This window comes from Pteropus vampyrus, unplaced genomic scaffold, assembly GCF_000151845.1.
Source record: "Pteropus vampyrus isolate Shadow unplaced genomic scaffold, Pvam_2.0 Scaffold240, whole genome shotgun sequence".
NCBI lineage: Eukaryota > Metazoa > Chordata > Mammalia > Chiroptera > Pteropodidae > Pteropus > Pteropus vampyrus.
In genome coordinates this window covers 1,405,443-1,414,407 of record NW_011889021.1, presented here as the reverse complement: position 1 = coordinate 1,414,407, position 8,965 = coordinate 1,405,443, and positions in this window count along the sequence as shown.

Sequence of the window (8,965 nt, the reverse complement as noted above, 5' to 3'; positions counted from 1 at the left end):
TTCCCTATGCTCTACTTCACATCCCTGTGACTATTTTGTAACTTCCAAACAATTTGTACTTTTTAATCCATTCACAGTTCTCATCTAGTTCCCCAACCCCCCTTCCAGCTGGTAATCATCAGTTTGTTCTCTGTATCTATGAGACTGTTTTCATTTTGTTTGTTTGTTTATTTTATTCCTTAGATTCCACATATAAATGAAATCATATGGTATTTGTCTTTCTCTGTTTGACTTATTTCACTTAGCCTAATTCCCTCTAGGTCCATCCATGTCTTTGCAAAGGGTAAGATTTTGTTTTGTATGGCTGAGTAATATTCCATTGTATATATGTACTAACCTCTTCTTTATCCAGTCGTTTATTGGTGGAGACTTAGGTTGCTTCCATATCTTAGCTATTGTAAATAGCACTGCAGTGAATCTTTTTGAATTAGTGTTTTGGTTTCCTTCAGTTACATACCCAGAAGTGGAATTTCTGGGTCAAGATGCCACATTCTGAAAATAGCTCTTCAAATATAGGTGGAATCTGCCTAAAGAACAGTATTTGAAGATAGGTAAATTCTTCGGCTCCAAAACCTCCTGATTTACTCAATCTGAGCATAATGGTTTTGAGGGACTCTAAAAATTTACGAGGGCATGTGTAGAATGTGTAAGCCATTACAGGTGGCATTTGTATATAAGATTTAAATCCAGGTCTATCACACTCCAGTGTACCAAGCTGTATTTATTCTAATATGGTAAGCTCTAAAACTAGTTCCTCCTCATATGCTTTATTTTTTTACTTAAAAATATTATTACTTCCTGATTTAACATCACAGCCTTGGGATTGTACCTGCCCCCTACCGCTAATCAGCATAAATGGGATTTTGAAATCCAAATGAAAAAATGACAGGTGGTGTTATTATGTTCTTAGCCGGCTTCTAGCTGGTTTTAAAATTGCATTCTTCTCCTCCTCAGAAAATCCAAGTCATCTTTTCAGTATAAGAAGGAAATATTTGCAGGTGCTAAGTTTGTTCTTGAAGCGCCAACTCTTGAGATCCTCTGCCAAATTACATTCAAGAGTGCCATCTCCTGGTCGAAGTTGAAAAATGAGAAGAAAATGAAAAAATCAGCAGGTGCCTAAATGGTCTTGTGCCTTTAATCAGGGGCTTAACTATTTAACCATGAAAATGAGCTTCCCAGGGCTAATGAGAGTTGCCTAATTTGCAGAAACTGGGTGTTTATTTTTGTAGCACAGACTTCCAGCTGCTTGCATCCTGCGTCCTTTACAGCGTGTAGCATCTGCTCATGCTGCGTTGTTGGTGTTTATGGTTTTGCTTAAAGACCCCTCCTGTATGCTGAGGGTCAGAGCTGTCTCCCAGATTTGAAAATTGAATTCAGGGATTCAGAAAAGCTTCTGGGTTCAGCCTATTAGGACCCAAGAATCAGGTACAAGACTCTTTATATTTCAGTACTAGACAAAAAAAAAAAAATGAAAAGAAGACAAGTTGAACTTTGACGATACTGTATAACAGCAAGAAAATGAATGAGAACTAAAGCAACGTGGTCCAGGGTCAGCACATCTATGGCTATCTATCATTCTGCTCTTTTAAAAAAAACGCTGGTGTTTCTGCAATAATGAGATATACGTATTCCTGGGGGAAAAGGGGAAAACACACTTTCTGCAAAATTGCAAGCTAAAAATAATAAGACTTACAGAAAAATAGGATTGGGGCAGACAATTCAAAACATTGCAACTTTGCAACCAGCGCGCTAACAAAAGCAATAACAATCTTAATTTTAAAAAATGCCGGCAGAGTTTCAAAAAATTGGTCAGCTCCTAATAAATAAAAATTCTGCATGAAACAAAGGACTTTGCCTTAAAAAGAAAAAAAGAAAGAAAAGGTAATTTGTTGGAAGGCAATGTAAGGGAAGCTGTAGTCTTCTGAATCATGGAGATAAGGCAATAATGCATAGGATCGGAAGCACTGAGCAGAAGGTACTCCTAAAATGGAGTTAAGGCGGCAGAGAGACACAGGGCAAGTGAGCACTGTGACCACTCTACCTCCTTCCCCAGCTTGCTGTAGTCAGCTGTGTTCCTGCACTTTGCCTTCAGCACCTTCTGACAGGCTGGGAGCATCACAAACGAATCAATGCAACTTCCTCATTTCACCGATATCATTGCACCATTTATTAACTACATGTGAGCTCGTTTATGTTAAAATCACTCACAAACATAACAAGTGCTACAGCAAAACAGACTGAATGTGGGATGCTTGCCTGGCACACATCTGATATTAACCCCTGCAGAAAAGATGGATCTGTCAGCTCAGCTTCTTTCCCTGGACTTTCTCCCTACAGCCCTGTTGTTGAAGTCACAGGTGACCCCACTTCCCAGCCATGAGGGGCCCCTCAAGGCTCTGGGCTCGTAGGCTTTCATTATATCTGAGGTGCTATCAGGTAGTTAGCAAGACAGTGTATATTGGACAAGCTTATTTTGGTTACTAGTGAGAGAACCCAAACTGAAACTGTCTTAAGCAAAAAAAAAAAAAAAAGATGTTTGCTAACCTAATGAAAAAGTCCGGATGTAAATGTGACTTCAGGCATAGCTGGAGTCGGGAGCTCAAATTCGGCTCCTGTTTATCTCTCTTTCCCACCTTCATTCTCCCAATTTTCTGCTTTCCTTTGTGATAACGTAGTTCCTTTTCAGGCCCTCTCACATTGATGGCACCTGAACACCCTTCCATTTTATAATCCCTGTAGCTAGCTAGCAATATCAGAGGAGAGTCTCTTTCCCAATAATTTTTTGCAAAAAAAAAAAAAAATCCAGGAATTACCTCATTGGCATGGCTTAATGTACATGCTCCCCAACCTTCCCCTGGTCCACTGTGGTCAGTAGATGAAGTCTCTGACTGGCCAGGCAAGAACTGTGGGCTGATCCTTGGATTCAGGGGTTGAGTCAGCCCCAGCCAAACCACATATACATGAAGAGGCAGAAATTTCAAAGGAGAAACAGGTCTAGTACCTGGAAGGGGGAACAGATCGGTCCAGACACACATCGCCCCTGATAGTCCAAGCTGGGCACTTGTCTAGTAGCTCGTGAGGTTTGGAGAATCTGGTTTCTGATGAACATGATATTTGAGAGAAGCTATTTATCTTGGACTTAAACAAAGAACAGAAAGAAATTGTGTCTAGCTCAATGGTGCTGGTTTTTGTTATTTTAGTTGGCTGCCAACATTTAAAGTTTGCAAAATTTAAGGCTTTTCTTGAACTGGAGCCACACCATGCTCGTTTTCCCACATGGCAACAAAAGACTGAGATGAGTAGGGGCTACCTCTTTACTGAACTATCCTCTGCTTATCATAGCAGTCCCCACTACTCCCTGTGCTCCTCCATCCTCTCCCAGTTCACTCTTTGGCTATGGCCCCTGGAGCCATCTGAATTTGCAATATGATGTGTGAGTTTATCTTTGGCCACTCAGCCTCTCCCATGGCACTTGGCAAGAGCTCTCTAGTCAGGAAGGGCTGGGTCAGGTGCCCTCTGTCTTGTTATGCTGTCCTGTCCTTATGGTGTTTCAAAGACACTTGAAAGTCAGTCAATGGTCAGGTGCTCTGCTACTAAGACTTGCTGCCTTAGCAACACACCTCTAAAGTTAACAGGCAATTTACTCAGATGTTTACTCTAGCTTATTCCCCCAGATGTAGGTAAATGAAAAGGTAAAGTGACCTTTGGGAAAGTTAACAGGCTTTTGTTTTCAAGGGCCTTGTAAAACAGAACCTAGAGCTGGATTGTTCCAAAGAAGCAAGTATTTAAGGGCTTCAAAGAGGGAAAATACTCAAACCAGAAAGTAATTATACTCTTTGAGACGTGAAGATAGAAGCGAGAAGCTGGGTTCATAAATGACCATGACCTTCGCCTCACTTAAAGTCCCCCAAGAGGACCAGGACTCAATAACTGTTAGGATTCCTTCTACTGTAAATGACAAAAAAACAGTCAAACACACTTGAGGGAAAAAAAAGATGAAGGAATTTGGGTAATTTATTGGTTAATTACTGAAAAGTGCATAGGGCACTAACTTCAGGTGTGGCTTGATCCAGGGATCTAAAATATATTATGAGGACTATCTCTATCCATTTCGCAACATTGCATTTCCCTCATTGTCAGTTTCCATGTAATGCTCTTCCAGCAGCTGTCTTGGACAGCAACAACAACAACAGTCTCATTGGCTTCTCAATAGAATATATGTCAATTACTGAGCCAATCACTAAAGCCATGAGATGCTCTAACTGGACAGTCACATGCTTCTTTTCGGAAACTGGGAGACTCAGGTACTATAATGGGAAGAAGGAGGAGATAGACGCTGAGTAGCAAAAACCTACTAGAGACTCCAAGACTACCAGGAACCAGGGCTTAGGAATCTCGGCAAAAATCTGTGTCCAAGCTTGTTATAACATGCATGGGGTCCGGCACCTCTGATTAGATCCAACAGGACACGGACAAGGAGTACGAAGAGCTGCACCCTCCTGCAAAGAGCCTTTTTTGGGAGATACCCCTAAGCCCCCAGTGCTCTTGCACAATCGCTAGGCAGGAAAGGTGTGCATGTAGGCATCTACATGGGTATACACGTGCACACACAATGACAAACTTTGCTTTTTTCATTAATTCTGGCCAATAAAGGATTAAGCCATATCTGTCTGCTTGGGAGTGTGATGTTTCTAACACCCATAGTAGATTTGTTTTCATCATATAATTTTTTTTCTCTGGTCTACTGTCTCTTTCCTGTGGTTTCAGAACAACTGCAACTGTATTGCATTCCACTCTCCTCTGATTTCTTTCATCTTCTTGAAGCCGACTCTCTCCAGGGCTCCTTCGTCACATTCCACTGCCCATACCTGTTTCTGTTTGCCAGCATTAAAGCTGTGTACTCCATGCAGTCCTGGCTAATCTACTAATCCTGACCTACACAGCCGAAGCAGATCATTACATGCATCCCTTCAAAAAGCTTGTTCATTTATGTAGAAAGAATTATGTTCATATTATGTCTATTTATGTTGACCCCTCCAACCAATACTATCTCCAATCAGAGATTTTTAATATGATAATAAAAATATATATATATGTGACAAACTCTTCATTGTGGCACTTGCTGGTTTTCTCCCTTTAGAACAGTATTTTTCTACCATTTTTAATCTCTGTCCTTTTTTTGCTAAACACAAGAACTTCATGCTCTCTTATTTTGAGGTAGTGTGAAATTTTAAACCAAATATTTTTACAAAAAAAATTAAATCAAAGCAATGATACTTTTAGATTACACACATTGCCCCCCAAAATTCTGAAACAATGTGTTGGGGGCAAAGGCTCACCCCCTGCACTGTTTTGAAGCATCTCCTAGCCAGGAGAAAAGAAGGAAGGACTTTGTATCATAGCACACAGAGGTTTTATGGGTTTAACACCTTTTAAGTCCTTTCCGTACTTCAGTAAAATTCTATTGACTAATGTTACATTTGAAAAACAAATGTGGACACTGACCAACTAAAGCCTCAACCTTGTACATATAAATATATGCACATATACATATGCATATACACCTATATGTTGCATGGATGTTTGTAAATACAAACCCACATGCGCATTTATATAATTTGCTCATTCATTCAACAGGTTTGTATCAAGCACCTGTGATGTGTCTGACACTGCTGAGTCAAACAGCAAAAACCTCTTTTAAATTAATCTCTTGGAAAGGAAGAAAAAAACGCTCACTTTGCAAGTTCGCACTGGAATATTCAGTCTTGTGCTTAGACCAGCAACATTTTCTTCTTTGCTTACAGGTGGATATCTGCAGGCTTTTGTCCCCAGGTCCACAGTGGGGGTCTTCTATCTAGCTCAGACAAGGCAGGGAAGAGGCCCTCAGGGTCCAGTCAAGATCAGTGAGCACGGGATGGGGTGGCGAGAAACACACTTAAGAGTATTTTGAAATGTGATCAGCAAACACAAGGGAGGCCAGCATGGTATAGGACTGGGGTCTCCAATCCCTGGGCCACAGACCAGTAGCAGTCTGTGGCCTTTTAGAAACTGGGCTGCAAAGCAGAATGTGAGCTAACAAAGCTTCATCTGTGTTTGCAGCCGCTCTCCAGCGCTAGCATCACCACTTCGGCTCCACCTCAGATCATCAGGCATTGGATTCTCATAGGAGCACAGATCCCTGGTGCCAAAAATGTTGGGGACCGCTGGCATAGGAGACCCAGTAATGGGAGATTTGTTTATGAATGATTAAGTGGAATTAGGTGAGCTGAGTCTGGAAGCGAGGAGGCCAGTTGGGAGGTCATTAATGGTAGCCCAGGAGAGGGATCCAGTGGTTTGGACCAGGGCGAGGGCAGTGGCAATGTGGTAGCTAGGTGGACCTGAGGTACATTTCGTAAGTAGCACCAAGGGGACTTGTGGAGCAGGGTGGAGAATGATGTGCTGCCTTCCATTTCAAGCTTACTGAGATAAGGAGTGGACTGAGAAGGACAAATTTGGGATGAGAAGGAGAACTAGAGTTTTGACTTGAAATAGCTAATCTCTGCATTTAATTTTTATTTTGTCAGGGCACAGCGTGTGCTGTTACGGGAAAGCACAAAGGTGAACAAGGACTGAAGTCCTAGATCCACTGCCTGCTACTTGTTTGACCTCAGGCCAAGTTAGTGACCTCTTGGTGGAATGACCCTTTGATATGCAGAGTTAAACAAATATTGAAAGTGAACAGGATCTCTTGGCTGAGTCCATAGCTGGTACTTAGCAAGTAAAATTAGCTAACACTCTACCCTAGTACACCTCTGCTGAAGTCAACAATCCTGAGAGGATGAGAGTGGGGATTGGGTACAGAGGCCCCTGGGGAGCAAAGGGGACGATGAGGACCAAAGCGAGAGAAGAAAATGCTGACAGACCCCTGGTCAGTTGGGGGACCGGTTTTGAGTCATCCCCAACCAGCAGTGGGGGATGGAGGGTAGCATGTGGTGGGGGTGGGGAAAGGGGATTAGAGTCACCTTGCCTGGGAAGAGGGGTGCAAGTTGGGAGGAGGCGAGGATGGGATAGGTAGTTGAGGACACTCTGTCCTTAAAGACCTGCGTGCTGCTTCAGGAGCCAGATGACCCAACATGACTCAGAGTTGGGGAGGGGGACGTTCATACACACTTGACCCCCCACTGAGGGCTTAGGGCACCCCCCAACAGAGAACGGACAGCTGTACCTGACAGACTGTGCATTAAACCAAGGGCACCGTTAACATGCACAAGATGATTTGCAGGCACCAAACTGCATCAGGGATTGGAAAATCATGAATGGACTAGGCTTGAGTGCAGGTAAGCAGAAATACCTGGGGGTGACTTTGAGACCATCTGGAACTCCTCTGTGAGCAGATGGGACTCACAGCAATCAAGATGTGAGACTCAATGTTAATTTAACCGTATTTTACACTCTCAAGCTGGTAAAGCCACCCAAACACATAAACACACACACCCCAAAACCTTAGCAACTGCATGCTAAACATCACAACAGCACAACTTCCTGCTTTCAAATGTCATTCGCTCTTAAAATCATGATTAGACAAGCCATGCCTCAAGTGGGTAATTAACGAGCATGATTTGGGCTCAGACATGATGCTAGAAAGAAGCGATGCAAAAATAACTCTGTCCCAAGATCTTTACCTCAGTTGGAAAGATAAGACATATACCTGAAATAACTACATTTCCCCCAAAGAAACAAGCCTTCCCATGTACTCAGTAGGACTACCTTCCTGGCCCCCTTGTGGAGAGACGGGGTCTTATGACAAGTTTGATGTCACCTTCAGATGAAACATTTAATTGTCCATGCAAGACCTTCCAGCACTATCTGAGTTGTCGCAGCTCCACCGTTCTGTGTCCCTGAGTGTTCACCATGAGCAGAGCCCTCTGCCAGCCCATCATGGACACATTGCAGAAACAACATGCAAACCTGTTTTTTTATTTTAAGTCATTGAGTATTGGAGCTTGTTTCTTACGACAGCACAACCTGAGTTATTCTGACTAAAATACTAAAAGGATGAAATGATCAAACCTCCAGAGCACTTTAGAGCATGGGGGCGGGGGCGGGGGCGGGGGAGGCGGAGGAATATTAAAGAATTGAGACTAAAATTGAAGCGATTTTTTTTAATGGTGTTCCAAAAACTATAATCTGCCAACCTTGATATGGACTCTCTACAATAATCTAGAAGGAATAGGTAAAGAGGATGGTCTGTGAACACTTAGAAAAGAAAGCAGAGATCATAAGAACTCAATGTGGTTCAACGACAATCGCAACCGACTAATTTTCCCTTGCTTCGCAGACAGGCTTTTTATCAGTCAGGGTCTTGGCAGGTAACAGGTAGTGTACTCAAACTATAATATAGTTAGAAGAGAATTTTATAAAGGAGCTATGTACGAAGATGAGCTGGATGTAGGAAAACCACAAGGAACTGTACCGAGCGCTGGGCTGGAAGGGTGGAAACATAACCACCCCTGAGCCTGAGGAGTGAGAGTGCAAACGTGGAGACGGAGCAACTGTACACGAGCCACACCACCCGTGGTGGAAGGACCTGGACAGCGTGAAGTAATCTCATACTAGGGGAGCTTGGAAAATAAGTATCCCAACTCCTTCTCTTTTTCTAAAATTTCTTGTCTCCATTGGTAAATCTCAACTGGAAATCCAACTAGAAGGCAAAAGGGGCCATTGATGTAGTCCAGATAAGTCAGCCTCCTGGGACACAGAGCACGTGGAGCAGAGTAGAGAGCAGATCTGGAGGGGCAAATAGATATCCAGCTGGAGATTATTAGGAAAATTAAATATACATGATGTACTTGGACTTAAGTGAAGTATTTAACAGAGATTGGTAGGAATTCCTCAAGGAAGCAATATTGGTCACGCCCTGTTCTGTGCTCCCATAGCACTGTGCGTTTATGCCCTGGAGTAGACAGTGGTAAATATAGTTTAAGTT